Here is a 15,712-nt window from a genome sequence, read left to right as displayed (position 1 = left end):
CAAGGCGGGAAATGTCGATGTTGTGCAAAATTATCGCTGCAGAAATTCAGTGGGTTTGCACAAAGAAAATTTAAAAAAGCATTTGCCAGATGTTTTAGTTTTTATTTTTTAAATTCTATTCTCCATATGCATTAGAGGGTCAGGTCGCTATGCCTGGTTTCCTCCCCCTCTTCCAAAAAAAAAAAAAAAAAAAAAAAAAAAAATGCCAGAGCAATAAAACTCCCCGCTCATTTCCTGAATTTTGCCCGTCTAACATAAATGCGCTTCTAACAAACAACCATAACATCCCTGTTATGCGATCCCCATTGTTAACAATTCCCTTTTAACTTCCATCCAAATCAACTGGCGGCGCTCGCAGAGGGCCGGTGCTAAAAGGATATGGGGCTTTCAGATGGCACCTAAGTGCTGTATCGCATAACCGCCGTGCCTTTTTATGGATTAACAGTTTATTCCTTTTGCTGGAGCCACACCAAAGCGCCCCGGCCCCTCTGTAAAATATAGTGCTTTTGGTGAATTATGAGCGTGGCCCTCGTCCAAGTGCCTGCGGCCTTCCTGTTTATTTGTACGGCGGCGCAGGTCGGCGGCGAGGTGGGGTCCGAGCGGTCCAGCTGAGCATGTGTAAACACTCGTCCTGGGAGCCGCGGCGAGAGTGGCTATTTTCCTGCGGCGAGGGGATTTTTTTACTGCCCATTGTTTTTAACACAGAATCGACCTCTTAAAAACATTGGACGCTCTCTCATGGCTCTCCTGTGGCCCGACGAGTGCTTTGTATATGCCTGTTGACAAAATATTTCTGTGTTATGGCATGTGTGTACTGCGACTCGTGTAAACTCAAAAAGAAGTGTGCGTTTGGCGGGGAACATCGCTCTCTCTCTCTCTCTCTCTCTCTCTCTCTCTCTCTCTCTCTCTCTCTCTCTCTCTCTCTCTCTCTCTCTCTGACTAACCTGTGCTTTCTTTCTGGATGAGCCTGGTGAAGCAGATGTGGGAAGAAGTCGCCTCATGACTGCAAACTTCACGGCTGCAGCTCTGAAGCCAAGGGCACTGCCCCTGAAATGATAAAGGAAGACTTGTGCAAAAGCTGCTGCTATGGAGATTAAATATATACATATAAATATATATATATACTGCTTCAGCATTGCAGAAACATCCTACGTCTGCAGGGAACTTTCCATCCAACTGAAACCAATAAACCTAAATATGTAACATACACAGTCCTGATGGATATTAAGGAGGAAGTGTCGGTGTAAAAGTTTGCAGGAGACACAGGATGAATGCATGAAGCAGGACTTTGTTTGTGTTTTTGTGCTGCAGAAACATCCTACATCATAAAACAAAGTAAATAAATAATTAAATGTAAAAAATAAATAAAAAATAATTGAGCGCTCATTTTATTCAATGCTACATAATATTTACGTGTCAGTGTTAAAGGGGACAGAGGGCAGATGCATGAAGCAGGACTTTGGCTGATGCTATGAGGCTTTGTGTGTGTGTGTGTGTGTGTGTGTGTGTGTGTGTGTTTGTATTTCAGAAACATTCGACATCTCCAGGGATTTTCCTCCAATTTAAATGAAAATACAGAAATTAATTAATTAAATACTGAAAAAAAAAAAAAAAAAAAAACTAAATACACAGTACCGAGGGACATTAAAATGGAATTGCTAAGTACTAATTTAATGTTAACATGACTAACGTTACATGTGGACGGGAGGAGAACAGGGTCTAAAAAGACATAAAGTCGACGTCAAAGTGATTTCTTATGACCTGCAAAACGAGAGAGCGAGAGAAAGGAGGAAGACGCTCCCTAAAAACCGGAGAGCCGTGGGATTATCTCGTCCCAGTGGCAGATTTTTGACCTGGTTTGCAGAAGAACTGGATGTGAACTCTGAGGATGAGACTCGCTCAGATGGAGGATGTTTTCTCTTTTCTTTTTTTTCTTTCTTTTTTTTTTTTTTTTGCAGTGTGCTATACATGGAGGATAAACAGCGATGAGGTCACGGTGCGATCATCTTGCTGTCAGTTTAACCCCTGAGCCAAACGGCGGGGGACGTTTTTCAGACAGCCGTGGTTGTTGTTGTTGTTTTTTTTTTTTTGACGGCGTCCGAAGGCGAAACGTCATCGGGCGTCGGAGCGTCTGACTCAGGCTTGACTCAGTCGGCCGGACAAACTCAAAGCCTCTCAGCCTCACCCGGCGCACAGAGGCCGCTCATCTGCTGCGACAGCGCCGGGGAGAGCCACCACCACCGCCACGATGAGGATGATGATGATGATGATGATGGCGGCGGCGGCGGCGACCACGACAGTGACGGTCATCAGAAACAAACAAACATGCCACATCTGGAGCGGCGTTGCGTTTGCAGGGGTGTTTTTTTGTTTTTTTTTTTTTTTTTTGAGTGTTGCCACTTTGTGAAGGCTTCCCCGGGCGGCTCGTGCACTTTGACACCAGCAGCCGAGTCCCAGAGGCCGCGACCATCAGGGAGAAGAGTGTGTGTGTGTGTGTGTGTGTGTGTGTGTGTGTGTGTGAGAGAGAGAGAGAGACATGGCGGCGGGGGCTTGTTGTTGGCTGCTGAAGGGGGTCTGTGAGTAGGAACCAAGCCAGGGTCAGAGGGTTAGCTACATGTCCTAAAAGCAAACTGTAACCTACTTTCCCCAACACACACACACACACACACACACACACACACACGCACACACACTTCAAAACGCCACGTCCAGTCAGACATCCTGCCACAGTGCAAACTCTCCAGCTTCTTTTTTTCTGCTCCGCAAAGTCAAAAGGCCACAAGAGAGACGAGAGGTAGTTTCGCCGAACTTTGGGGCATGTGTGTCCGAGCGCCTCGCACGGCCACCGGCGCTGGTGTGTGTGTGTGTGTGTGTGTGCGCGTGTGTGTGTGTGTGTGTGTATGCATGTGTGTGTGTGTGTGTGCTCAGTGTGGGAGGCTCAGTGGGAGGCGAATCCCTCACCCTGGCAGTGGTGTCACCCACACAAGCCGAGGCAGAGAGACGCCAAATCCAGTCGTCTTTATTTACCTCCGAGAGAGAGAGAGAGAGAGAGAGAGAGAGAGAGAGAGAGAGACACAGAGAGAGAGAGAGAGAGAGAGATTTTGTTCAGTCTGAAAAACTGACACCTACTTTTACACTGTAAAAAAAATAAATCTTAATTTCAACAAGTTATTTAGTCTCGTCCTCAGTGTTTATATCTCGTCTTTCTTCCAACACGGTAAAAAAAAAAAAAAAAAAAAAAAAAAACAGCCAGTGGGATGAGATAATCCCACTTGTGCAGCCTCACTTGTTTCTGGGAACCGGAATGAATCTGCTGGAGACGGCAGATCAGCCACCGGATTCAGGAAAACTCAGGAAACGAGTGGATTCAGTGTCGAACCAAACAGAGAAATAAATGACCTTTGACCTGGATCCACCTGATCAGAGCAGATCCTGTCTGCACAGTCCCTTCTTTCCTCTCCTTCTCTCCTTTCATCCATATTTCTCTTCCTTCTTTTCTTCCTCCCAGCTCTTCTTCTTTCTCTCCTTCCTTTTTTATTCTTTCTCTCTTCGATCATGCCTTCCTTTCCTTTTTCCTCCCTTCCTTCTTCATCCCTCCTCCCTTTGTTCTTTCTTTGTTCGCTTTCTTTTATTCTTGCTTTCCTTCCGTCCGTCTATCTTTCCTTCCCCTTTCCTTTCCTTTCCACTCTTTTTTCCTTCCTTCCCTTCTTTCTCTTCTCTCTCTCTTCTTCAGGTAGTATTTTGGAGTTTGGTCCCATCAGCGTCTGCTGGGATCAAACCTGTGACCCTGCTGACCTCAGGGCCCCGCCCCCCTGCTGACCTCAGGGCCCTGCCCCCCGCTGACCTCAGGGCCCCGCCCCCTGCTGACCTCAGAGTCCCGCCCCCTGCTGACCTCAGAGTCCCGCCCTCCTGCTAACCTCAGAGTCCCGCCCCCAGCTGACCTTAGGGCCCCGCCCCCTGCTGACCTCAGAGTCCCCCCCCCTGCTGACCTCAGGGCCCCGCCCCCCTGCTGACCTCAGGGCCCCGCCCCCTGCTGACCTCAGAGTCCCGCCCCCCGCTGACCTCAGGGCCCCGCCCCTCGCTGACCTCAGGGCCCCGCCCCCTGCTGACCTCAGAGTCCCGCCCTCTTGCTGACCTCAGGGCCCCGTCCCCTGATGACCTCAGGGCCCCGCCCCCCCGCTGACCTCAGGGCCCCGCCCCCCCGCTGACCTCAGAGTCCCGCCCCCTGCTGACCTCAGGGCCCCGCCCCCTGCTGACCTCAGGGCCCATGAATGTGTACATTGTCTTTCTTCCTTCCTTCCTTCCTTCCTTCCTTCATTCTTTCTTTCCTTTTCCCCTCTCTTTCTTACTTCCTTCTTGCCTTTGCTACTTCCCTCTTTGTCCTTCCTTTCCTCCCTTCCTTCCATCTTTCTCTCCTTTCTTCCCTCCTCTTGTTCTCTCGTCCCTCTGGCAGACATTTTTCTCTTAAGATTTGAATTCACGGCGTGCTGTCGATCTTTACTCGGCCGTGAGCAGCAAAATGTCTCCTGCAGGCACCTGTAGCTTCCTCTCAGTCACCTTGTTGAGCTTCAAATCGGCCACAGACAGCGCTCATTGTGATGTTTGATTTTTTTTTACCGCAGCACATTATAAATCCCTGTTTGCATTCAGTTGGATTTCATACATACAGATACATCGCAGAGAGAGAGAAAAGGCAGTTGTTGCCCAAGTTGTGTGATTGTTTTATTCATGCAGCTGTGAGCGGCGGCGGCGGGGGGGGGGCAGCTCTCTGACACGGCGGCCGCTGAAGCGAGGAGAGATAAGGGCTGGATGGAGCAGCGGGGGCGCGGCAGCCGGGCCGGAGCGGGGAGAAACTATTGAACGGGAACGGTGGGACGCGCCGCCGGAGACAAACACCGCGTCGGAGAAAGTTCTCCTGGATCCCGGCTGGGAGGAACTTTGCCGCTCGGCCCGCTCGGCCCCTCCTGCGGCTCGTCTTTGGTTTGTGGTGGCGCTCCGAGCTGGTAAATATGTGTTTTGCCCCTCACACTGACTGGAGACGCCGCCGCCGCTCGCTGGAATAAATCACCGCCGCCGCTCAGACGCAAATACGAATGTGAGGCTCGGCCTGTTGACGCAGGACGGGTCAAACCTCAAGTCATTATTTTATTATTATTTTTTATTATCATTACTCCTTATTGTTTGTATGTCTTGTCCATTAGTATCATTCAGGGTGGCAAGTTAAGTTTTTTGGTCCACCAGCCACAGGACACCCAAACACTTTTTTTTGTTTGTTTGTTTTTTTTTGTTTTGGTGATTACATTGACAGCAGGCATTCTTTGTCCCTGTTGGGAGATTTAATGTCCTAAAATGTTTATTTGAACACAAGAAATCTGACGTCCATCCAGCATCACCACCCCCACCTTTATATATATAATTTATAATTAAATCAAACATATAATTATTTAGCTGTATTTTAAAAAAAATTAGGTTTAAAAATATTATTATTATTGTTATTCTTGTTGTTGTAATTATTATTATATAATTATTATTATTATTGTAGCTGTTGTTATTTTGTGGTCATTTTTGCAGGTAATCTTTATTTATTTATTATTTTTGTTATTTATACACATGCAATGTCATGTCCATTCAGCATCACTAATCATACCTTTAAATATATAATTTTAATAATTGTTTTTCTGAAAGTATTTTTTATTATTTAATAGTTTTTTATTTCATATTATTTTATTTTATTGTTGATTTTCTGGTCTGTTTCCCCTTATTTCTAATTTTCTGGTAATTTTCCTGTAATATTATTTTTGTTTTATTTATTCATTTATTCATTTATTTATTTAACTTATTTTCAGGTAATTTCTTTTGCTAATTCCCAATGCTTTTTTTTTTTTTTTTTTTGGATGAATGAACCGGCCCTCATGTGAGACGTCAACCTGGGCAAAGCAAACACATTTTCAAGTTTTATTCTCTTCCCCTCTCAATCTCTCGCCGCCTTTCATTCTTCTTTTCTGAGGCGTTTCCATCGTGTTTTCTCTGTTTTCGACAAACACTGCGTCGGAGAAAGTTCTCCTGGATCCCGGCTGGGAGGAACTTTGCCGCTCGGCCCGCTCGGCCCCTCCTGCGGCTCGTCTTTGGTTTGTGGTGGCGCTCCGAGCTGGTAAATATGTGTTTTGCCCCTCACACTGACTGGAGACGCCGCCGCCGCTCGCTGGAATAAATCACCGCTGCCGCTCAAACGCAAATATGAATGTGAGGCTCGGCCTGTTGACAGTGCAGACCGGAGAGACCGGAGAATAAATAAAGACGGAGGAAAAGGGAGGAAACGGAGGCCCAATCATGGAGCTCGCTTTAAGACTTCATTGCTTCCGAGTGCGACGCGGTATTTTGACTGAAATCTTAATGCAATGAGGGATTTAAAGGGGATTACAACATAATCTTGAGTAATCCAAAGTGCCACGGACGCTTGTAATAGCGGCGTAAACCCGTCCGGAGGTCTGACAACATTGTCAGTCAAGGCGAGGATTAAATATTTGCGGGAAAAACTTCCGACTAATGCCGCAGCGTCGTGGCAGCGGCGGTGGTGGGGGGAAGAGAGGAAGAAGAAGAAGAAAAAGCACGGTCCAGAAGGCAATTTGGTAATTTAAGAGACATATAGTTCCTCTTTAAGTGCCGGCCATCTCGCCTGCAGGACAAAGCCCGGGCGCAGGAGGAGGGGCGGCGGGGGACGGGAGATGGGACGGGGCTTTTTAAGCAGATTTACTCCTCCAATTTTTGTTTTTGATCAATGTTTAGCAGGTTCATTACACATGTAAAGCACGGAGGAGAGGGTTTGAGGAATGAAAATGTTCTTACAACCAAGAATCAATTCTTATTAGGTTTACTGAAATGCCATCAACATGTCCATTAGCTTTCCACTTCATTTTTTTTTTTTTTTTTTTTGCTGTGCTGCCTCTTCTCAAGAGTGGAATAATGCAGGGGCTCCCCTTGCATATTTTAAGGATTATGGAAAGCATCACCAGAAATTATCTTTTGAACTAAATAACCCACATTCATTGATGTGAACTCCCCTCCTTAATTACAAGCCTTCACTCAATAAAGTATGCTAAAAATCTGATTTTTTTTTTTCTTTTTCCGGGAGTCACATTAGTGTGTTTTGGATGCAGACCTTGAGATTCATGCAGAGTGACTCGACGGCTCAACTCTTCTCCATCAAACCAAAAACCCCGTAAATTAATCGAATGAATATAAATTGGCTGCAAGAAAACCTTTTAGAAACCGAGGCGTTTTTTTTTCCCTTTTAATGCCGAATATATTAACATGTAAATCGCAGCAGTTTATATTAAAAGTTGGCAATGAGACGTGTAAAGAGAGTGCAGTAACAGTATAATACAGGATGAACCGGATGCTTAGCCTTTTAGCCTTTACAGTTCATGCTTCTTCTTCGTCTTTGGGTAAACCAGCGCTCTCGTTTTCCACTTGACCGTCCTGCATTTTCAAAGGTCATCTGATTTTAGGAAGTTTTGATGAAGCTGTTATCTTCATACAGATTACATGCAGCACTTCAGCAGTGTGCCTTCTGCAGCATGAACGGCCAAACATGAGCAGAATGTTCCTGAGTCCAGCAGAACCTTCTTAAGTCCAGCAGAACATTCCTGCGTCCAGCAGAACCTTCTTAAGTCCAGCAGAACATTCCTGAGTCGAGCAGAACATTCCTGAGTCCGAGTCCAGCAGAACCTTCCCGAGTCCAGCAGAACGTTCCTGAGTCCAGCAGAACGTTCCTGAGTCCAGCAGAACCTTCCTGAGTCCAGCAGAACGTTCCTGAGTCCAGCAGAACCTTCCCGAGTCCAGCAGAACGTTCCTGAGTCCAGCAGAACCTTCCCGAGTCCAGCAGAACGTTCCTGAGCTCAGCAGAACCTTCCTGAGTCCAGCAGAACGTTCCCGAGCCCAGCAGAACCTTCCTGAGTCCAGCAGAACGTTCCCGAGTCTAGCAGAACCTTCCAGAGTCCAGCAGAACGTTCCCGAGTCCAGCAGAACCTTCCCGAGTCCAGCAGAACCTTCCCGAGTCCAGCAGAACGTTCCTGAGGTGAAAACACAGCAGGACAGTGAACGTTGCACTGCCAGCGGGTTTCACTTCCAGGCTTTAATAAATGTGTCCACCATGTTCACTGATGTTTCAGAATTAAATTACACCTTTCCTTTCGTATCATGTGGCGCTATCCAGCGGTAACGTTAGCTAGGAAGTGTTCGGATGTTAACGTTAGCTGTCGTCTAACGTTAGCGCTCAACGTCGCCCCCTGCTGCTGGTTTTCTTCACAGCTGTCCTGGTTCTGCTGTGCTGTATCTCTGTGGTTTTAAATGTGACTGAGTTTTTACCTCAAACCTGCTGCTGTTTCTCTCCCAGTCGCCTCAAACTGACGACCGTCATGTCGTTTCCACGTCCGGACGCTGGAGCCGCTTCTTTTGCTGTTCAGCTGTGTTCGCTATGAAAAGTCAAGTTTGTCCATATTTTGTTGTCACTGTTTTTGCTGTTGCCATAGTTGTTGATGTTGTCGTGGTTATTGTCATTGTTGAAGCTGTTGTCGCAGTTGTTTTTGTTCTTGTTGTTGTCATTGTTGTAGTTGTTGTTTAAGTTGTTTTCGTTGTTTCCATAGTTGTTGTTGTTGCTGTTGTTGTAGTTGTTTCTGTAGTTGTTATCGATCGTCGTTAATGTTGTTCTAGTTATTGTTGTTGTTATAGTTGTTCTTGTTGTAGTTAGTTGTTGTCACTGTTGCTGTAGTTCTTGTTGACGTTGTTTTCATTGTTGTCGAAGTCGTCTTCGTGGTTTCCGTAGTTTTCGTAGTTGTGGTCATAGTTGTTGATGGTGTCGTTGTTGGTGAAGTTGTTTTCCTCCTTGTCTTCTCTTCTGGTTTTCCCGATGTCATTTCCCACAGAAGTGGTTTTCAACAGTCTCACTTGTGGATGTGTTCATTCAAACCCAAAGAACTTTATTTTGAAATTCCTAGTGGATATCCCAAACATGAGCTGCTGAATTCCAGGGAAATGTGTCTAAAATGACGGAGCTTCAGCAGAGACACAGCATGCAGGACACTCTGCTGTACAAGGACAGAACATGTTTTTATAACTTTGAAGCCACTAAAGGGGCAAACTAAGGGAAAATCAGAGTTTAAAGGATTAGTCTTCCACCTCTGATACGATGGAGGTTCCTCCTGACCACAGCGACAGAAAACATCTGGAAAACCAGAGCAAAATCACTGATTTCTTTGTGAGGAGCAGATGATCAGCTGACTCCATCCTGCTACACAGAAAAAAACAGTTTGTTCTGACTGCTGAGGGGAAATTTAAGGGGAAATCAGAGCTCAAGAGGTTCCAGGCCAAAGTGTTTAATCCTCCAACTGAAGATGAAACATGAAAATTAGAGTCGGCCATATTTTTGCAGCGCTGTGTGTTAATGTTGGTGGTTCAGACTACATTCTGAGAGAAGGGCTTGTGCCGCTGCTCCGACTCGGTGAAGGTCAGCGGAAAATTTCCAGGATCTCAAAAAGTCAAGTATTTTTTTTTTTTTAAAAAGTGGAGATATTCCGATTTGAAAAATGCAAAAGCAGCCGCTGGTTGACCACAGCTTGGCCTCTCCAGAGTTCAATCGCCACATTTTCACGCTCCGTGTCAAACGAAGACGTTCTCTTTACTCGCTCTCTAACTCCGCATGCCGCTGCCAAAGTGCCCTCGGGCAAGGCACGTGACCCGCTGCCTGCTCAGCGTCCAGCAGCAGACGACTGGACTGAGAAGGAGAGAATACTGGCGATTTATTAGTATTATTATGGTTATTATTGTTTTTGCTTAAGATGATACACAGCAAAGCCCTTAAAGTGTCCTCAGTTTTACCTTAAATTTACCCTGAACACACACACACAAGCCTTAAATCCTATTCCAACCCCTTTTTTTTTAACCTCAAAATAATAATAATAAAAAAAATGAAGTAGAAAATCAAAACGATGCACCTGAAAATTTCTGATTCCTTGAAGAAATCCTTCATTTTTCCAGATTTATCCAAATATAAGGAATATTTTCAAGGACAAATTCAGTTTTTGATTTTGATAATCAAGTACAAAATCCTACCTCACGCCTCAAAATTTCTTAATCCATGTACAGAACTTTTTTTTTTTTTTTCCAATTACATCAAGGGATCCAGTTTGCTAGATCTAACTGGATCCAATACACAGATCAGTTATCTGTGCATTGGTGTGTATTGTGGTTTAAAACACTGTAATGTGTGTGTGTGCGCAGTGATCCTATGATACTTAATGTTGGTTTTATGTCCTGTGGCATGTCTGTAATATTTGTGTGATGGGACCGTGGGGATTACTGGTGCTCAGCTGTTAATTTATGGTATTTTTTATCAGTGTGGTATCCTGCAATGTTCACACAGGAACCTAAATCTGATCACAGGAATATTTTCAGCTGTTTTCTGCAGTTTCTGTATCACGCAGATTACTGTCCACGACGTGACATTTCATTTTTTTAATCACTCTATTTAAGGAAATCATAAAGGAGCGGCTGCAGCCAGATTCCCTCGTCCAGCTCCCACAGAAAGCAGCATCGTGCAGCAGATCAGTGTCAAGGCTTCATCAGGCTTATCTGCTCTCTCATTTCAAACTTGATTTTTTTTTTTTTTTTTTTTACCAGGTTTATTGGTGTGTCCATGCTGCAGTTTCTACTATTTAGATAAGGATGTCAATATACTGTCTCGTAAATGTTTTATTTCTATGGAATTATGTGATTATATGACCATGATAATCTGACCAGCTGATTAACAGTAAACACGATTAAAGAAAACTATTTCTGAGCCCTGATAAAGGAAAACATTCACTTTTTTTCTATGGCCTGCCTCGGTCATTTGATTTTTTTACTGATTTTTTAAAATGTATGTCTACTGCCCAAATATCTATCTATCTATCTATCTATCTATCTATCTGTTCTTCATTCATATTCAGCTGTCAACTGTTTGCCATGTCTCGTCTACAAAGAATTATTATGATCGTAAAATGAAAATGAAAAATATGTGCACCTATAAATAAGAAGTACTGTAAAGTTTTGAGCGCTTGGCCACACACTCACACTCACACACACACACACACACACACACACACACACACACACACTCACACACACACATAAAATATCTTTGAGACCAAAACTGCAGATAGCAGCAACTGACTAAACATATTTACATCCTGTCATGATAAAACTACTGGCTGTATGAATGTCTTTTACTTTTCCTCTCTACTTTGCTGTATTCATTGTCTTTTATTTTTTATTTTATTTTATTTTTTTATCTTTGACACCACTATTGGCCTTTTATAAAATTAATTTTATTTTGTTTGAAATCTAATTTATTTTTATTTAATTAAATTTAATAAACTTATTTATTTATATGTATTTAATTTTCAAAATTTTAAATTTATTTTTTATTTTATTTGCTTATTTTTTTATGAACTGAAAGGTGCAGTTTCCCTCCTGAAATTATTAAAAGTATTATTTTATTTATTCTGAAATTTGTTTTAATTAAATTTAATTAATTTAATTTAATTTGGCTTAAATATTTAGTTTGAAAGGGTTCCCTAAATAAAGGTTATTATTGTTATCGTTATCATTACCATTAGATAGATAGATTTACTTTATTGATCCCAAACTGGGAAAATTATTATTACATCATAATTTAAAGCCTTTATTAATTTATGAAACAAAAAAGGTCTTAAATAAAATGTGCATATTTGTCCATACTGGCTCAGAATTATTAATTTATTTTTTGTATTTTTTAAAATTTATTTGTCTTTATTTTATTTTATTTATTTTTCTATGAATTGAAAGGTGCAGTTTCCTCTCCAGCACCCACAGTGCTGCCACCCAGTGCAGACTCCTGTCAACAGCACCCAGTCATACATTTCAGTCACGGGAACAAACACACACACACACACACACACACACACACACACACACACACACAGAGCACCGTGCATGAGTGTGTTTTACTTTTTTTGTGTAAAGCAGGCCCCTTGCACTAACTCCTCATTTCTGGGAGAACGGGGGGAGCGTCCAGGCGGCACAGACAGTTTATTTTTTTCTGCCTATGAGCCATAATGAGGTTGTGCCCCGGGGAATCAGCCGAGCGCACTGTTATTAATGCCTCAAAAAAAAAAAAAAAAAAAACCCTCTGCACCTTCTGCAGCCGTGGCATAAAGGCAGGAAGAGACTGTCAAACAATTAAAGTGAAGTGAATTCCCCGAGACGGAGGAGGAAGAGGAGGAGGAGGAGGAGGAGGAGGGAGAGGGGGAAGAGAGAGAGAGAAGAAGAAGAGGATGAGGAAGAAGAAAAACAAGTGAGAGGCTTCCATCAGGATGTGAAAGACGATGAGACAGAAAAAACAAAAACAAACTAAAACCTGAACGGGAACCGAACAGATGAGTTCAGAGAGGAGAGAGAGAGAGAGAGAGAGAGAGAGAGAGAGATAGATGGACGCAGCGCCACATCTCCTACAGCTTCCTCATGTTCTGACCGCCCTGCAGCCGCAGAGCCACGACTCACTTTGTTTTTAATACTGATGTGATTTTAAGGCCAGTGTTTAACACGTATGACACTGTGTTAAAGAAATCACTCATATTTTAATAGGGTGACAATTTCTCATCTAGCCCCTTTGAAACATGGGGGAAAAGGCGATTAGCAAATTTGTAAAATAAATAAAGTAATTAATTAATTAAACAAACAAACAAACTAATAAATAAATAAAAACAGAATTAAAAATAAAATAAAATACAAAATAAATAAAAATTCAAAAAATAAAAGTGACCAAAAATACAAAAAAAATAAACAAAAAAATGCATAAAAAGTTAAGAAAGCTATATGTAGATTTATTAAAATTGTATATTTACAGGAAATGTCAGAGAGATTGTGATATGTTAAAATAAATAAATTAAATGTTTTTTAAATACACCGACAATTTCTAGAGACTTCATAAACAAAAAAAGGAAGTCTCTAGAACTATTGTAGCATTACAGATGAATGAATGAATAAATAAATAAGTTAACAAAATATACCAATTAGGAAATCATTTAAAAAGTGCAAAAAAGAGAAAATTTACCAATAAAAACGCTGAAAAAAAAATCAAGAAAAGTATAATAGTGTGTAATGTATATTTAAGGATAAAATAATATATTCCCAGTAAATGTCAGTTTTTTGCGTTGAGGCGTCTTTCACAAGCAGTCCTCATTTTGATGAGGACCCCTGGAAGACCCCTGAGGACCCCTGTGGGGGCCCCGGACCCAGCTTTGAAAACCACCGCTTTAAAGAAAAGAGAGAGAGAGGCAGACAGGAAGTCCTTATTTTATTATTTTAAAAGCTGAAGCTGACACATGTTCCCTGTCAGACAGCAGGTGTGTGTGTGTGTGTGTGTGTGTGTGTGTGTGTGTGTGTGTGTGTGTGAGGCACACAGAGGATGCAGTGGACGTGTAAACATGTCATCTGGTCCTGCAGCGTTTCCCTCTTCCCACTCGCCTCGGCCTCCTGCATTGTTCCAGCCCCGCTGAATCATGGGAGGTCCACTCCTCCGTCAGGAAGTGGCGTTCAGGTGTAAACGCTGATCTGAGCTCACAGATGATCGGTGTCACACACACACACACACACACACACACACACACCACACTCCGGTCACCGAGGAAACCACAGGGCCGTCCTCAGCTCTGATTGGCTGCAGGTGGCGCTCAGCAGTTTGATGTTTCTGACCGGCGGCGTTATCGACTCCGCTCGGAAAAACACGCCGCGGATCCCCGACGGGAAGCGGGGCTCCTGCCGCTCATCACACCGGCGAACAGCGACACCTACTGGAGCGAGGAGGTCACTGCAACATGAGCAGATTTAACTTGAATTTCTTTGCGAGGTTTGATTCACGTGGCTAAAAGAATCCACACGCTGCTGTTTGCTTTAACCAGCAGCCACGGAACGAGTCCCAGTGTGAGGCGGTGGTTTCCAAAGCGTGGTCCGGGGGCCCCCCGGGGGTCCCTGCAGCTTCATTTTGCTGTAATTTAAAAGCTTTGTGAGATGCACCTGCGTTCAGAGGCCTTTTATGAACATTTAAAAAAATCACTGATCTGACCTTTGACCAAGTCTTTTTTTATCATTAATTACTTTATTTATTAATTTATTTATTTATTGCTATTCTTTTAACTTTTCACTAATTTCTTGACGATTTTTAGGGAATGTCTTGCTAGTTTACTCCTTGTCCTTTTCCCACGCTTTTGAGAGAATTCAAGTGAATTTGCTTGAAAAAAAAAAAAAAAAGTGATTATTAGCAAATTAGTATAAAATTACTTGGAACATTAGTGAAGAAATAACAAAAACAAATAAAATTCGCTTTTTTTTTGTGGAAAATTTGCAAAAAATCTATTAAGTACAGCAATTGTTATATTTATTAATTATATATGATGCTTTACAAGCTTGAGAAACAAAAACCTCTTGGAATCAGATGACCTCAGACCGGAGCTCTGCAGCCTCCTGAAAGTCAGGCTGGCCTTCCAGGACCTGAAGACGTTTGAGGGACAGGCCTCGTGTTCGGACAGCAGTCTGCCTCAGAGGGGAAAACCAGGCTTTACTGCATGAAACAAATCAATAAACCGATATAAGATAATCATTTACTCTGATTTTATTCTGATTATTTGCTGTTCGCTTCCATCGGCCATCTGCTGTATTTCATCACGTGGCTTTTATTGTGAAAGGAAAAAAGTAGAAGCAGGTTCATCTTCTCATCTTTGCTGACTGAGCTTTTATTGTGAAAGGTTCCACAATCTGTCACTGATCATCTGTTTTCTGTAATGGATCTGATTTAAAACGAAGTGAAGGACAAAACTCCAGCAGAAATGGACTGAACTCAAATTATTTTTTATTTTATTTTATTTTTTTTAGTCCGTGTGCACAGCCCAGCGGCTCAGAGCTGTGAGGAGGGAAAACAGAATCAGGTACAACATAAACTGTGACTGAGTCTCTTTTTCTGTGAATTTCAGCGACGGACACGTCGGCCTCGCAGGAGTGCATTTTAATTTTTCCGCTGAATGAAACCCAGGTGGCTCCGATCCAATTTGCCTGCCGGCGTCCCCGCGGGGCCGTCCCGGGGCCGCAGGTCCACAACACATAGGTGACTGACATATTTTCGCCTCCATTCAACAAAACACCCCGGTGACTCCGATTCAATTTGCTTAGTTACATCCTCCCGGGCGTCCCTGAACACATCACGGCGCATTGTTCCTCTCTCTCTCTGTCAGGCCGCCGTCCTCCTCGGCGGAAGGCGCTGTCATCATCAAAGCGCGAGGCGGCGGGCGGGTCGGGACCCCTGCGAGCGCCGCACCTCATTGTCTGTCCTCACCTTTGAGCGGGTCGTCTTCGCGCTTTGTCATGTTCGAGGTCGGCGAATGCAGTTCCCGCAGGAAGTCGGCAGGCGGGAAAAAAAAAAAAAAAAAAAAAAAAAAAAAAAAGGCATGGGGAAGCATTTCAAACAGCGAGCACGACCCGAGCCGAAACAACAGCTGGAGAGACGCTTCGGAAAATAAACCAAAGTGACAGCATCCGTGTGGCGGTTTAACCTCGTCGTCCAGGAGGCCGGCTGCGTCCTGTGTCACCGCAGCAGCTCCACCACAGGGCGCTTTATTTATTTATTATTCACACACGGAACGCA

General features: G+C 43.6%; 1 long non-coding RNA gene across 5 annotated transcripts in view; it reads right to left on the bottom strand.

The window, feature by feature from the left end:
* LOC115373580 (uncharacterized) overlaps positions 1-15,712 on the bottom strand; it is a 339,580-nt gene that overhangs the window by 36,749 nt on the left and 287,119 nt on the right. For 4 of the 5 annotated variants that reach the window (XR_003929553.1, XR_003929554.1, XR_003929557.1 and 1 more), the window contains one exon: positions 945-1,047. The exons of the other annotated variant lie outside the window; for it this stretch is intronic. This is a non-coding gene — a long non-coding RNA (uncharacterized LOC115373580). The remainder of the gene's footprint in view (positions 1-944; positions 1,048-15,712) is intronic. 5 annotated transcript variants of the gene reach the window in all.

The sequence above is a fragment of the Myripristis murdjan genome, chromosome 2, assembly GCF_902150065.1.
Source record: "Myripristis murdjan chromosome 2, fMyrMur1.1, whole genome shotgun sequence".
NCBI classification, from domain to species: Eukaryota; Metazoa; Chordata; class Actinopteri; order Holocentriformes; family Holocentridae; genus Myripristis; species Myripristis murdjan.
This window is presented reverse-complemented; position numbering and strand designations above follow the sequence as displayed.